Here is a 16,080-nt window from a genome sequence, read left to right on the forward strand (position 1 = left end):
CGAATCGCCCTTCCAGAAAGTGTGGTTTCACAGGCCAAGAGGAGGGAAGCAGGGGTGCCTGGAGGGACGCTGGTGTTGCTGAAGGACTGGAGGGGACGCAGGAGGGAGAGGGGGGCTCCCGGCGGTGGCGGGGCAGCGTTGGCGGGGCTCGCGAGGATGGGTGCCTTCAAAGACGTTTTCTCTTCCATGCCAGCCAGAAAGAGTAGAGACATTTTCACCAGAGAGGGGACTTCTGCTCACACTTATGCCACTTTACCAGTGGGGGGAAAACTGTCTTATGAAAGGAAAGGGGGCCAGGTAAGCACGATATACCTAAATCTTTTTTCTTTTTTTGAATATTGGTGTCACAATAAACGGAAAAATGCGGTAATGCTGACACAATCCTCCATTACTTTTAACCTACTTTTTTGTTTGTTTTTTATTTATTTTTGGCTGCGTTGGGTCTTCGTTGCTGCACACGGGCTTTTTCTAGTTGTCGGCAAGCAGGGACTACTCTTCGTTGCGGTGCACGGGCTTCTCATTGCGGTGGCTTCTCTTGTTGTGGAGCATGGGCTCTAGGTGCCCTGGCTTCAGCAGTTGTGGCACGCAGGCTCAGTAGCTGTGGTGCACAGGCTTAGTTGCTCCGCGGCATGTGGGATCTTCCCGGACCAGGGCTTGAACCCGCGTCCCCTGCATTGGCAGGCGGATTCTTAACCACTGTGCCACCAGGGAAGTCCCCCCATTCCTTTTAAAGAGACCAATTTCTTTCTTTTTGCTTTTGTGTTGTTGCTTTTTTTTTGACTTAAAACAACAATAAATGTTTATTAATTCACACAGTTTCAGTGTGTCAGGAATTTGGCAGCAGCTTAGTTGGATGGTTTGGGGTTGGGAGTCTTTCATAAGGCTGCAGTCAAGGCTCCAGTCCCAATTTATTTCCTAATTGTAGGATAAACTGCCAAACTCAGTCTCTCAGGAGAACCTTGTGTCCGATTGGCCAGCTGCTATGGGCCAGGTCAAGATGCAGCAGACAAGTCCCACCTTTCAGTCTGGCTGGAGGAAACGGGACAAGAACAAAACCAGCACCAATACCAACAGCAGCACCTCAATGAGGACCAAGAGTGAAATGCCTGTAAGGCCCGAACCAGGGGCGCTCGGAGAAGGGGCTGGAGGGGTGGGAACGTCCCACGGACACACCCGGAAGAGCTGGGCCTCAACTTCGGAGAATGAAAAGGGTCTACCCTCTGATTAAGACAACTTTCCCATGGGCCCAGACAGCACGGAGCTGTGGCAACAAAACCAAGGAGGACACACAGGTTCCCCTGTCTAGTTCCTCCGAGAAGGCTCTCCCTCCTTCGCCACCTCCTTGAGGTCTTTGTTGGCACTGCTGTCAGCCTCTGAGAGTGAACAGTGCCTCCGAGTCTCCTGAGGCTCCAGCCGGGGCCCGTGAATAGGCTCAGTGAGTGAACAGACGCGACTCTGGCTGCCACACCAGACACCAGGCCAGTGGCTCCAGACACCAGGGAGCCATGAGCTGGTGACTTCACAGGGCCAGGCTGTGCTGGCGTGAGCTACGTCCGGAGAGAAGGGGAGAAAGGAGAACAGCGGTGCCGCTGGAAGAAAGCGAACAGGGGCCAGCAGAGGGACGCAGAGCAGAGGCCTGCACTTCAGGAGCCTCGAGATCCGGGCCTAGTCTCACCACTAACTAGCCAACCCCGTTTTGTAAAAATAAACCAGGTAGACAAGATGGCCGTGTGGTGTGCACCTGCACGTGCTCCCCGCCTCCCTCCCCCATTCCTTGGGCAGCACCAGCCTCTTTCATGCACGTTAGCACTTGGCTAACAGGTGCTAACAAGACCCACTTGGCTGGGTCTGAAATACCAAGGAAGAAAAACCAAAATGAAAAAATTCATTTTCCAAGCACCTAAACCCAAGAACTGCTGTTTCTTGTAACAGCGGTTTAAACAGAGATGCTAACAGCAAGTGGATATTGTCGCCTTTGGGGGGCTGCAGCTGTGCCCCTCAAAGTGAATTTGGCGGTTCTACACACTTGGTAGCCAGTACCTGCTGGGACCAGATGCTGTGGCCATTCGTTCCCCAAGTGCCCCACCCCCCGATCCCTGCAGACAGAGACATGGGCTCCCGGCACCATGCCCGGGCCCACTCGATCCAGATCATGAAGGTGGAGGAGATCGCAGCCAGCAAGTGCCACCGAGCAGCAGTCAAGCAGTGCCACGACTCCAAGATCAAATTCCCACGGCCCCACCGGGTCCTGCGTCACCAGCACAAGCCACGCTTCACCACCAAGAGGCCCAACACTTTCTTTTAGATGCAGGGCCTCCCGTCCCCGGGTCTGCCCAAATAAAACTCACTGGGAGGGGCTTCCGTGGTGGTGCAGTGGTTGAGAGTCCACCTGCCAATGCAGGGGACACGGGTTCGAGCCCTGGTCTGGGAAGATCCCACATGCCGCGGAGCAACTAGGCCCGTGAGCCACAACTACTGAGCCTGCGCGTCTGGAGCCTGTGCTCTGCAACGGGAGAGGCCGCGACAGTGAGAGGTCTGCGCACCACGATGAAGAGTGGCCCCCGCTCGCCGCAACTAGAGAAAGCCCTCGCACAGAAACGAAAACCCAACACAGCCAAAAAAAAAAAAAAAAAAAACACAACTCACTGGGAAAACCCAGGGCTCGGGAAAAAAAAAAAAGAAAAAGAAAAAATTCATTTTGTTCCTGATCTTAAACGCCCTTGCTGACCATTGTTCCGAGAGCACGGAGTGAGAAAAACAAATTATCAATTTACCCTGGATGGGGGTTTGCTTCCATGCGGCTTCAGGAACAACTAACTACACATCACAGAGATGGGGGGGTGGGTATGTTCTTAACTTTGAAGGGATGGTGACGAGGGTCCTGGGAGGATGGTGATACAGACAGCGTGTGTCAAACAAAATGCCCAGCCGGGGAGAGGCAGGGACCCCTGCTGCTAAGGGACCAGGCCACAGAGAGGGACCTTAGGAGCGACAGAAGGCCCCGGGAGGTAGAAGAAAGACAAGCAGGGTGTGCACGTGCTGGGGTCCGGCCTGCCCTGTGGAGAGCGGTCCTCGTGTGAAGGAGCACCGCTGACGTCCGTCAGACACCAGTGTGTTCCCACCCAGGGCTGATGTCAGTGAGACCAAAGATGCAGAGGCAGCTCCCCGGAGCTGGTCAGCAGATCCCATTCTAGGGCCACAACAAGCACCCTGAGGCCTCACCAGCCTCGGTCCAAGCACCCATTACTCAGGCCCAGAGAGGATGGGGCGAGGACAAGGGTGGCTGGCCTGAGCCAAGCCCTGTCCAGGAGGAAGGTCTGCAACGTCAGACACGCCATCATGGGACAGGTGGAGGCACCCGTGGACGGGCCCCTGTGCCCCTTTGTGAATTCCCAGACCACAGGCTCCCCACTGTGTCCACCAAGCATGCCGAATGATGCATGATGCCTGATGGGATGGAGCTGCCAACTGACTCAGCAGGGCAGGAAAGCCAAGGCGGTAGCGGGGGGGCAATAACCTGAGGTGGGAACTCTGTAAGGAAAGGAAATCTCCACCTCGCTCCTCCCTGCGGGGTCTTTCAGAGTAACCTATGGGAGCCTGGGAAACACAAAGGCAGTGTGAGTTCTGTGTCTAAGTAGGAAGCTGCATCATCAGGAAATTCGGGCCCAAACCTGAGACCCTGGTGAATCCTGGGCACAGGCTTGACCTGAGGTCTGAGGCTTGATGGTAGATTTCTAGGTCCTTCTTTTTTTTTTTTTTTTTTTGCGGTACGTGGGCCTCTCACTGTTGTGGCCTCTCCCGTTGTGGAGCACAGGCTCCAGACACGCAGGCTCAGCAGCCATGGCTCACAGGCCCAGCCGCTCCACGGCATGTGGGATCTTCCCGGACCGGGGCACGAACCCGTGTCCCCTGTATCGACAGGTGGACCCTCAACCACTGCGCCACCAGAGAAGCCCTCTAGGTCCTTCTTGATTTTAAGGAACCACCCATGTCCGGTGGCAGCTGGACTTCCGGGGTCTTGAACTCTACTCGAGGGGAAACCAGACTTCCCTGGCCTCCGTGGGCTGGGGTCTCCCTGGCTGCCAACAGAAGCAGGCACTGTCCTTTGCTCAGCAGGACGGTTGGACCGCCCACCCCAGGCACGGCTCGTGTGTGGCCTGGGTCTGTCCCAGCCCGGTGGTGGTCTGCTCTGAGGCTCTGGGCAGAGTATCCCTGAAGAGTCCCCATAACTTTTCCACTGAACTTTGGATAACTTTCTGCCTCCGTTTCCCATGGGAAGGCTTGGCTCAAGACCCTTGGTCTGGGCAGTCCCCCGTCTCCATCCCCGGAGTCTGACCCAACGTGCTGGGCAGGACGTCTGAGTCACCCGGTCAGCTGAGAGGCTCTCAGCCCACAGTTCTCACACCCGGCTGAGCAGGGTCACCGGGCAGCTCGGAGAATACACAGTCTCAGGTCCTAAGGATTCTGCTGAGTGGGTCTGAGGTAGAGCCTGGGAACCTGCATTTCTGAAGTTCCCCAGGTGATACAGGTGGCCAGACAAGTTTGGAACCATTCATTCAATCCAACCTCCTCATTTTACAGATAAGAGACTTCTAAAGTAACTCTAGTTCCCATTCTTCGTGGCCCAGGGAATGAGGCCTCAGCCCTCTCTCTCTCTCACAGCTCCCTTCTTTGCGAGCAAATTCTCTTCTTTCTGAGTCCCAAGCCCCCTGCCTGGCCTCTGATGGAAACTACTCTTCCTGCAGCCCAGGACAGTCTCACGCAGAGACGCCCTTGAATTACGCCTCGTCCCAAGGGCCCCCGCTCCTTTCTAGCTGGCTGCTCTGAGACCTTGCTCCAAACGCTCCAGAATCACCCATTTCCTAAAAGATGCTCTCCTGGTGTCCTCTCTACCCCGTCCACTCCACCAGGGCCCCTCTCTCAGGGGTAGAGTTTTTGGACTCTTCTCCAGAAATGGGCCTGGATAACTTTATATCCAATGGCTTTGGCTCTGGCTATACTTGAGCTTACTCTCAGTTCATATATTAATTTGGAATAAGGTTTGGGGCTGCAAGTTTTGCTTATAGACTCTAAGAGTCTGTTTCACAATCTTTTATAATCGAAACTATCCAAAATCTGTTGGAGACGGAAGTCATTTTGGGGTCAGTCAAAGCATGATGGTAACATGGTAGGTGAAAAATTCTTTCTTCTAAGAAAACAAACTCTTCTAGGACATTTTCTAAGGTTCTTATTCTCCTAGAAGGAATGCAGGAAAAGCTGCAGTTTTACAGGGCTTTGTATACCCAACAGCATTCTGGACCTAGTTATTAAGTAGTTGGCTCGAGCGTGTCTATTTTTGCATGGGTAAACTGGCAAAAGAAAACGAAACAGAAACAGTGGTGGGGGGAGTGTCGTGGGCATTCACAGGGGTAACTCTGGATCAGTTCCAGCAGTCTGGTCCAGCCTCTGGTGTCTGCCTGGCCTTTAGAAGAGCTGTGCCCTTTTCATGCTCCTCTGGAGGCCTGAGTTCTGCTTCGTGGCCCCCAAATGTAACCCTAGCTACTTCACTACAGCAAAAGATAAGAGCATATGTGCCTTTTGATGTGGAACCTCAAAGGCAATTCTCCGCAAAGGGACGAGAAAAAAAAAAACAACAACAACCCTCAGTGGCTTTGTAAGAGGGAGAGATTCTAGAACAATCGGTTCCCATATAAAGCAGTTTCTAAAAAACAATTTGCTAAGGATTCGACAATGTAAGGGAAATAGCTACGCCAGTGCCCTCTGATGCTGGTCTCTGTGGAATCACAAAAACAAGAGGCATCCTCTGGTGCCACACAGATTAATTCAGCCAAATGTCACAGAGTCAGGGTGGCTCCCACCAAGCGAATCGGAGCGGTGGAAACGGTGGTGGACAAATGTCCTTTAGTGGACAAATGTTTCATGACCTCATTTTACAGTGGAGGAAACGCAGGCCCCGGGAGGTGATGTGTCAGGCCCATGGGCGACAGCTAGGACGGAAGCTGGACCATGCACGGCAATGACACGGGTCTTCAGACCCCCAGGAGGGCACCTTCCCTGAGCTCTGAGAGGGTTCAGACTCCGGTTCACCAGCATGAGTGTCAGGGCAGGAGACCGTCTGTGTAGGTGAGAAGAAAGGGCGCACGTTCCCATGGGGGCACGGCAGGTGCATGGGCTCAGAGCTGGGAGGGTGGCACTCGGGGTACCCACACCACTGCATGCAGGCTCCTCTCCCCGTGCCCGCCAGCCACCCCAAATACGCCCACAGGCTGCACAGGGTGGAGGGGGTAGTGGCCAGCCCTGACTCAGACATGCTGGTTTTGGGAGACGGGGGAGGACAGTGTGTCCTCGGTCAGTGTGGTGACTGTCATTTCCGGAGGGCACATAAGGGAAGGACACTAGCTCAGCAGGAGGCCACGGAGTTTCATACTCGCTGGCTGGTGCCGAGGTGCCCGGGGGCAGGGCAAAGGCTTTCTGACACTGGCCACAGGTGGGGCCCGAATATTTCCAGGCAGGAGCCCTCCTCATGCCCTGTGCTGCTCAGATGTGCCCTTAGGTCAGGACTAGCTTCTATGCAAGTTCAGACAAGTCTCTCTGACCTTGATCTCTCTGAGATGCCAGTTTATAACACAGCAGCGTCCACGCAAATTGTCCTGGCAAAGCCAGCCTGCTGGTACTCGCTGTGATGTGAGTCGGTGGATCTGGTTTGAGGGTACACTTGGAATCGGCCCTGCTGAGACGGGACGACAGCTCTGTACAGGGAGGGGCAAGACCGGGCCTCTTCAAGAGTCAGCAGAGCCTCTGCCTGAAAACGCCGCCGTGCTGACCAGGGGCTCTGAGCCGGGCCTCCCCTCTCCGTGCCTGGGACACCAAGCCTCCGTGGCTTTCCCTGCTGTGTCTCCAGCCCCTCTTGGAATTCCTGGTTGTTCACTGCCCATCACCTGTTTATTATTCCAGCTGACGGGGAAACCTGCCGCTCGGAAGCTCCCAGGGCGGACTTTTTAAAATCTGAAATTGCACCTTGAGTTACTCCTACAGCCTCTGCAATTCGTGTGCTGGAACCACTCAGAACCCTTGATGTTAGCTCCCCTGGCGCGGCCCGCGGGAGTCCCCGGCTCGTGGAGCGCGGTCCCTCCCGCCGTGCTTGGTGGCCCCCCTTTGGGTGGCTTCTGGGCTGTTTAGCACCCCCACTTCTCCACGCTGGACTCAGTAAGGGGGAAGAGGGGCCGTGGGGACCTAGGAAGGGCTCCGAGCCCCCGTCCCCTCCCCGAGGTGCGTGCGGTCATTTCCAGATGTGCAGCCCCCAAGGCGTCTGGAACGTGCCTCCCTACCCGGCCCCTTGGCCTGTGGGCCCGGGAGCCGTTTGCAAACCAGCACTTTGGAAAGCCTTGTTCTGCCCAGCAGGCGGAGGCTGAGGCCTGGAGCCGGGGAGCCGGCTTGTGGGTGAGTGTGATGCCCGCTCCGGCCTCCCGCTGGGCGCCCAGCAGGCCAGGTGGCTGCCGGCCAGAGCGGGCATCCCTCCCCTCCCCTCCCTCCCCTCCCCTCCGCGGGGTGCTGGCGGCGGCCGCTGCCACGGGACTCCAACGAGGGCTCTCCTGTGGCTCTGTTGACTCAACACACCACCTGACACCACCCGCCAGGCCTTCTGGGTGTGAGAAGCCGGTGAGATGGGTGGCGGGTATGTGTGAGACCAGGGTGGCCTCCAGCAGGGCGGGCATCCAGGCCGAGCCCCTGCCACCGGTGCTGTTTCTCTGGGGCTGCTCTGAGCTCCCAGCTCTCCTCACCCGCCTCACGGAGGGAGGGGCTGAGAGTACCCCCGAACCCCCAGGGATGAAGGGGTAGGCTCTCCACGGAGGAGGAAGAGGGGAGGAAGGAAAGCTGCTGACGGAAGGGAACCAAGCCTCTCGGGATGGAAACGCACGTCCTGGCTGCGTCCTTCTAAAGACAACCCAGAACCTCAAACAACAGCGACACGAGAACAGCTCTGGGAGTTCAGGACCTTCTAAAAGATCAGAGCGTCTTTCCTGCAGTTTCCCTGGTAACAACTCCACCAGAGGGAACTGGAAAAGGGACCGTCTTTCCGGGGAGCCTAGAATGCCTCACCTTCCCGAGGCCGACCTACAATAACCACCACCATCAGAGCTTGTTTCACGGATGGGGAGCAGGCAGCCCCTATGTGCAGGTCCCCTTCCAAGTACCTCACCTGCTCCATCAATCTCTTTGATGCCCCGGGCTCCCCTTTCTCCAGGTCATTTTTACCTGAAAGGCACCATCCCTGTGAATCGTGGCCAACCGGCTCAAGGCTGGCGGGAGAGCAGTTCCTACACATGCCACAAGAAGGGGGCCACAGAGGGTGCAGGGAAGAGAAGCAAGCGCAGGGCCGGGTCCCCGGCCTCAGTGGTACCCAGTTAGCACGCTCCGCCTCCACGTCCTCTTCTCTCTGGTTTTCTAGAATCAGTGTATGAGAACTGAGATCCACATGCTGTGCTTGGGGAGGCGGGTTTTCCCCCACTGATCATCTGATTCAGTCCACAGCTTCAGCATCTACTGCTGGCTAAGTTCCTCTTTTGTAAAGCCTTCACTGGTCTCTGGAGTTTTTTATTCTTCCTTTTTATGTATCGTGCACCTTCTGACATTATAAAGTTACAGTATGCTGTAGTTACATCTTTACAGATCTCGTCTTCTCCACTGAGCAGGAGCTTATCTGTCACCGTGCCCCCTGCATGCATGGTGCCTGGCACGCAGACCCGCCTCAGTAAATATTCGCAGGACTTACGCGGCACCTGCTTTGTTCAACAAACTGCTCAACGAAAGTGCAGTCCGTAAAAGAACAGATGAATACATCGGATTCATCAAAATTGAAAACTTAAGCTCTTTAAAAGATACTGTTAAAGAAAGGAAAAAAGACAAGTGACACGGAGAAAAATAGTTGCAAAACACATATGTGATAAAGGACTTGTACCCGGAATATATAAACAACTCTCAAAACACCATAAGAGAACAAATAATTCAATTAAAAAGAAAAGTGGACAGAAGCTTAAATAGATACTTCACCAAAGAGGATATACAGATGGCAGGCACACTAAAAGATACTCATTAATCATCAGGAAGCTGCACATTAAAACTGCAATGAGCTACCCCTACAAACCTCTTAGACTAGCTGAAAATGTTTTTAAAAACTGACCATACCGGGCTTCCCTGGTGGCGCAGTGGTTGAGAATCTGCCTGCCAATGCAGGGGACACGGGTTCGAGCCCTGGGAAGATCCCACATGCCGCGGGGCAACTAGGCCCGTGAGCCATAACTACTGAGTCTGCGCGTCTGGAGCTCGTGCTCCGCAACAAGAGAGGCTGAGACACTGAGAGGCCCGCGCACCGTGATGAAGAGTGGCCCCCGGTTGCCGCAACTAGAGAAAGCCCGTGCACAGAAACGAAGACCCAACACAGCCAAAAATAAATAAATAAATAAATAAAATAAAAAAAAAACAAAAAAAATTGACCATACTTAGTGCTAGGGAGGATGGGGCATAACAGAAACTCTCATACATTGCTGGTGGGAATGCAAAACGGTGCAGCCAGTTTGGGAAGTAGTTTGACAGTTTCCTATGAAGTTAAACATACATTTACCATATAACCCGGCAATACCACTCATAAGAGAAATGAAAACTTTTATTCACACCAAAGCCTGATGCAGCGTTTATAGTGGCTTTATTCATAGTTCAAAAACGGAAACCATCCAAATGTCCTTCAACTGGTGAATTAATAAGCAAACTGGTGCATCCATACCATGGAACACTACTCAGTAATCACAAGGAAAGAACCACTGATACGTGCAACAATGTGGGTGATTCACAGATGCATTTTGCTAACTGAAAGAAGCCAGACCCAAAAGGCTATATACTGGATTTTTTCATTTATATGACATATTGGAAAAAGCAAAATTATAGGGTAGGGAAAAATTATAGGCTGCCAGGGGTTGAGAATGGAGGAGGGGAGAAGTTGACTGTAAAGGGGCCTGAGGGAATATTTGGGGGTGATGGAACTGTTCCCTATCTTGATGGTGGTGGTGATTATATAATTATATATGTTTCTCAAAACTCACAGAGCTGTACACTAAAAAGGGTGAATTTTCCTGTGTGTAAACTCTACATCCATAAACCCGATTGTTCATGAAAGTTCTCTAACATGAGTTTGACGGGCTGTCTGTGTGGTCCAGGCTAATGGGGCGGGGGGCACCTGGTACCAACTCCTGTGGGCATTGAAGGATGGAGGGTGGGCTCTGAGGGATAGTCCTAAGCTTTCCAACAGAAGCACCACCTTGGCCCAAGACCTGCTCGATTAAAAATAGCAGCTGGAAACCACTCCCTCTGGCCTGAAGGTCATCTCGGGAGACAGGCTGGAGCCACCCCTGCTGAGCAGGGGAAAGAGTGAGGTGTTGGCTCTGGAGCACCCTGCGCGCCAGCCTGTGCCCTCCAGGCTGCCGGGAGGGCAGGGCAGTGGGAGAGAACTGGAAGGTCAGAGCCGGCAGGAGAGGCAGGCCTCACATTCCACGCCTCGCCCAGGGCAGCACTGTGGCCCCAACAAGTGACGTCTTCTTCGCGGGGCTCCCGGTAGGACTGAGCTCCCAGAAAAGCCCAGGGCCAGTGCAGGAGGCCCCGGGGCTCTTCTCCTAGGGCCACACGGGGTGTCCAGAGCAAAGACGCAAGGGCGAGGCCCTCGCCAGGTGGCTGCTGGCCCAGAGCAGCTTCTGCAGGAGCGAAAACGCCCACCTCTCCTCCCAGGCTCCCATCTCTCCCGCGAGCCCCCCTTCGCCTGCTCTGTCCACACAGCCCCTCCAGGCCTGCAGAGGGTCCCGTTCATCTGCACACCTTCAGGGCTTACTTATTATTTCTTTTTGCTTCTAAAAATTGTGGTTTGGTTTTGTTTAGACACCTGTATGCCGAGTACGTGAATACTTATGAACAGCTGACAAATACGTTAGTAGAACTTTCTGAAAAAGATAATTTGTTGATCAGAACTCTCTAACCTTTCTTAAAGTTATTTCTAATTGTGGTAAAATACACAGAACATAGAATCTATCATCTGAACCCTTCTTAAGTGTTCAATTCAGTGGCATTAAATATATTCACATGGTTGTGTAACCATCACCAACACCATCCAGGCTCATAACCTTTTTTTTTTTTTAATTGGCTGCACCGAACGGCATGCGGGACCTTAGTTCCCCGAGCAGAGATCGAACCTGCGCCCCCTGCAGCAGGAATGCGGATTCTTAACCACTTTTTCATCTCCCGAAACTGAAACTCCGTCCCCACGAAACAGTGTCTCCCTGCTCCGCTCCCAGGGCCTGACCCCCACCATCTACTTTCCATTCCTGAGAATCTGACTCCTCTAATCCCTCACACAAGTGGGATCATCCAGGGCTTGTCCTTTCCTGCTGGTTTCTTTCACTGAGCGTAATGCTCTCAGGGTTCTTCCCTGTCGTCGCAGGGGTCAGAATTTATTCCTCTTTAAGGCTGAATAAGATTCTGGTGCATGGCGAGACCCCAGAGTGCTTTCTTTTCAAATTCCCTCCCAGCTTTGCTATTGCTTGGTTATTGCTCTGTTTCTCCTCCTAGGTCTCCGACGGCCCTTTCCTGGGGTGGCGGCAGTCTCCTTGTAGCCCCATAGCGCGGCTTCCACGCGCCCCTCACGCAGGATGCTAAGGGCCCGGAACAGGGGGTCAGGGTGTGTGATGCACACACCGTCCCTAAAGACCCTGCGGGGACGTCCCCACTGTCCGTGCTGGTCAGAAGCTGCCTGTCTTAACCCACGTGAGGGCTGTCCCTTCTCCCGGGCCCTGGGGGCGTGTGAGGCCATGGTCACAGGACCAGGAACGGGTCATCAGGCTGGCAGTGGGGGCGAGGCCAGGGAGGCGCCAGACGGTCCTGGCCTCCTGCAGCCAAGCTTCCGAGGTGCTAGCTGGGCAGCCCTGCCAAGGTCATGTGACATGTACATGACACCCGGTGAGGCTGCTGCGGTGACATAACCGGGGGAGGGAGGGTGGGGGGTGTGTCCCCTGGGCACGGAGCCTGCAGCTGCGCCCAGTCCGATGGCTCCGTGCTGTGTAAATTAAAGCACTGGTCACCTGTTCTTCCATGTCACGGCTTAACCTGCGCCCTCTGACGTGACCACGGAGTCATGAGGACCGTCCCCTTCGGTGCTCTTCTGCCTTCCTTTCCCAGAGAAAGCCATCTGAGAAAACACCTACCAGCTTCCTGGGGAGGCTAAGGCAGATGCCCCAGTGTGAATTCGTCGAGCGACTCCCAGCAAGGACAAGTCCCTCCCAGCAGGCGTGGGGCACTGGCCGTTCTGTGGGTTCTCTCACGAACGTGTTCACGTGGGGCTCTGAGGGCCAGCCTCGAGCTGGACGCTGTGCCGGGGGCTTTGAATGCACTGATGGGAAACACAGCCCCAGCCCTCTTTCAACTCATTCTGCAAAAGCTTCAGTGCAAACTCCAGCTCTGTTGCCCATAGGGCTGCTCCTGTGTAATCTGAGGCTCAGTTTAGCCGTCAGTGGAATGGACGAATCAAACTTGAACTCTTGAATGGGATACCTCCGCTGGGAACACGCTGGCTTAGCCCCCAAAGCGTGCTGAAAGCTATTCTCTTCATGGTAGCCGGAGAAGAAGCTGCAAGCCTGGGCTTGGCCTAGCCCTCAGCGCAGCGTGCAGACCTTCAGAGTGGGCCCACATGGGGGCTTTGGTCCGCCAGACACAGATGGAAACCACAGGCATTGCAGCCGCCAGACTCAACATAGTCGGGGGTTCATCTGGCGGAGGAGGTGGACCCCACCCTGTGCACACTCGACGCCAGCTCTTCAGGGGCCGGAGGGCGTGGGCTTGATGCCCACCAGGGTCCAGCCTGGCCTGCTAGAGTCCCCAGCATGCCCCTGAAAGCCCAGGAGTCTGGCCTCATATCAGGGTTTCCTCCCAGCCCCTGCCAGGGCTGCCAGGGACTCTACAGGCCTTTGTTCTCTTTCAGTCTCCGAATTCCTCCTCCTCCACCCCTCCGCTTCCCCTCCCCCTCCCTCCACCCCTCCCCTCCCCCTTTCTCCCCCCTCCCCCCCCTTCCCCTTGCTCTTTACCATGCAGAGTGTGGCTCTGACAAGCCTCAGCCACAGCTAATGGTGCTTTCAGAGAAAACTACAGCCCGCCTGGGGCCTTCTCAATGCCACGTGTGGTAACCTGCAGTGTCAGAGACGCAGCAGGGTCCCCCAGCCGGGCTCTGGGACAGCATGATGCCATGGGACCTTATGTGGACGTGGCCAAGTGGCTGCTCTGGTGACCTGGGCAGGTGGGGAGGCGGGGGGCTTTGGGGGGACAAGGCGAGGCCTTCTTCACTGCTGTGGTCACTGGTCTGCAGGCCGGGCCCCCTGCCGGGCATCATGCAGCTCCGAACGTCATCATTCCTCCTCTGACTCAGAACAAGCATGTCTTTTTCCTGCCTAAATACCGAAAACCATCACCCCCAGTTACGAAAGGTTACAAAAGGCTCCCCCTCGACCTCCCACCCATCAGCATCCAACTTTAAAAAATGCAGGGTCTTAGGTTTGAAACCCCCAGTCGGAAAAGTAGGTTCCAGATCCCGGTGCGGGCAGGGCTGGGACAAACCTCCCTCTCCTTTCAAGTCAGGGAGAAGTGAACACGGCTGGGAGGAAAGGCTGGGCAAAGGGGCAGCCAAAGGGGAAGCGGAGAGGCAGGAGCAGGCCGCTCTGGGCCAAGCTCGCTAGTCCTCTGGCCGCAGAGGGCCCGAGAGCCGCCCAGCTCGGTGCCCGGCCGCGGAGCGTGGTGAGCGGCCCATCCAGGGCAGCCTTCTTCTCCAGGCCTGCTGGAGCCCCGGCTGGCTGCCCCCTGCAGGCCCAGCCCCTCCCTCTGGGCTCCAGATTCTTGGTGAGAGAGAAGAAAAAGGCACCTGCCCTCGGGGAGCTGCCGGATGGAAGAGGGGCCGTGGGGCAGGTGGTCCATCACATCTGGGTCAGTGGGACCCAAACAAGTCCAGGCACTGCCCCCGTCCCCAACATCAGCAAAGCAAGGACCGGACCCAGGGGACAGGCGGGCCAAGGCAGATGTCAGGTCCTGACGGATCAGAACCTCAGAGCCACCGAAAAAGCACCAAACTGGACCCCCTCTCTGCCTGGCCTTTCTACCTCCAAGACACAAAGGCCCAGGGGCACCAGGATAGAGAAGGCGGGGTGCAAAGGGTTGAGGCGAACACAAGCAAATTCCTGTCTCTGAGGGAGAAAGCCTCTAGATGTCTGGAGCTTGGCTTCTCCCCTACCTGCCCCAGGCACCCAGAGATGCAGTCTGTGTCCCTGGGAAAACCCACTTCTGTGGAAGGTCCTGTAGCCAGTCACACTCTAGTGCAATGACTACCAAGCTTAAATGGTAGAGTTTCAGTTAGAAGGAAACAACCTCCAAGTCAGCAGCCTTCCCAGCAACCCTGAGCAGTACCCCTAAACACCCTGATGATGTTTGAGGCCACCTCTTTTTCTCTGACCTTGATCCCCTCCTCCCCCTCGGGCCGAACTGTCCCCCCTTGATAGCTGGGGTGTCAGCTGTGAAAAGCTCACCCTCATTTTAGGGGGAGACGGCTGAGAAGCCAAATGAGCAATTATCACGAGGGCACAGCTGCAGTGAAAACCTCTGGGCAGAGGTCCTGCCTGGTGACTACAGAAAATCCCCCACGAAGCTTGCTTTCCTCCCTTGGGCGAGGCTGCTGCTGGCGGAGTCCCAGCAGATCTTGGGGAGACTGGCCTGGGTGCTGACGGTCAAGGTTATGGTCTCAGCCCCCTGCTGAGAAAGAGGAGGCAGGGTTACCACGAGGAACCTGGGGGTGCCTGAGATTCACTGGGGTTGAGGCGGGGGAGAAACATTTCCCTTTCATTGTCCCGGCAGCCTTTACCATGAAGGAGGCCAGGATAAAGAGCTTCCCCGCTTCCCGCTGGAGATGTTTATTTCTCAGTTAAGACACGGCAAAGGGGCCTTTCAGGGTATTCCTGCTTTGAAATAATCCATCAATGAGACGGTTAAGTATTCACCGGGCACCTACTGCACAGCGAAGTGTTTGGACGGGGATAAAAAGGCTTGAGCCAGAGGGCCTGTGCTTGGGATAATGGGTCGGGCTGAGGAGACAGAAAGAAATGTACGAGCCCATTAAAGCCACAGGGCAAGAATATGATTAAGTATGCATAAATCCTTTTTGGAAAAAGAAAAGGTATTCATAAATAAATGAAAGTAAGATAAGATAAGGAGGATGGTACACAGCAGAGCTGTAGGCGCGGTGAGGACGTGGCTCTTGGACGAGGCTGGTCTTTGCCAATGATGAGGATTAGATAAACTGGGGGAGGTGGGGGGAGGGAAGCAAGATGGTGGTGGAGGGGGATAGTGGTCGGCTGCCATCATCTGTCACAAAGTACTGCCCGCAAACTGCAGAAACAGGAAGCCCCAAAAGGAGATTGCCATGCCTGCCGATAGTTTGCTGCATCCGAGATGCATAAAATAGTCCCGCTGATATCTTACAATGCAGTTCGGAGCGATGTGGCCTCTGTCTTAATATTTAGTAGGAAAGAGGTCATTGAATAAGTCATTGCAAAATATTTCCTTTCCCCCAAAGGAGAATGGGAGGGGACTTTTAGCAGCCCTCTCTCTGGCACCCCAATCTTTTAAACTGAGTGAATTAAGCATCGTCTAGGATAGGCTCAGTTCCGGGTGTTAGAGACAATGGGCAAAAGAGAAGCGGCCCCGTCCGCGTGGAGCTTGGATTTTGAGACCCTGGCTTGGTATGCGGGTCTGAGGAGCAGCAGCCTGGCATCGCCCCTCAGAGCGCCAGCTCTTGGCATCCTCGTCGGTCAGGGATTAGTCGGGCCCCTTTCCCTCTCCCAGCCCTCGGGGGCTGCTGCCCAGGGAAGAAGCCTCACTGGAGCCAGCAAGTGACACCTGCTGGAGCGGTCGCTGGGCCAAGGGTGGCTCTGAACCGAAATGCGGAATTATCCAAATTCTCCCTCCAGAGTCTGCAGCTGGGCTGCCCAGGAGCCGGTCACTAGCCAC

At 55.0% G+C, this 16,080-nt stretch overlaps 1 protein-coding gene and 1 non-coding gene across 3 annotated transcripts in view; one reads left to right on the forward strand and one right to left on the reverse strand.

Moving 5' to 3' along the window:
- Positions 1-16,080, reverse strand: part of PRKAG2 (protein kinase AMP-activated non-catalytic subunit gamma 2) — a 288,987-nt gene that overhangs the window by 114,692 nt on the left and 158,215 nt on the right. The window lies entirely within an intron of this gene.
- Positions 1,894-2,026, forward strand: LOC132496561 (small nucleolar RNA SNORA68). Its single transcript, XR_009533456.1, has one exon. It is a non-coding gene; the product is annotated as a small nucleolar RNA SNORA68 (small nucleolar RNA).

Source organism: Mesoplodon densirostris, chromosome 9 (genome assembly GCF_025265405.1).
Source record: "Mesoplodon densirostris isolate mMesDen1 chromosome 9, mMesDen1 primary haplotype, whole genome shotgun sequence".
NCBI classification, from domain to species: domain Eukaryota; kingdom Metazoa; phylum Chordata; class Mammalia; order Artiodactyla; family Ziphiidae; genus Mesoplodon; species Mesoplodon densirostris.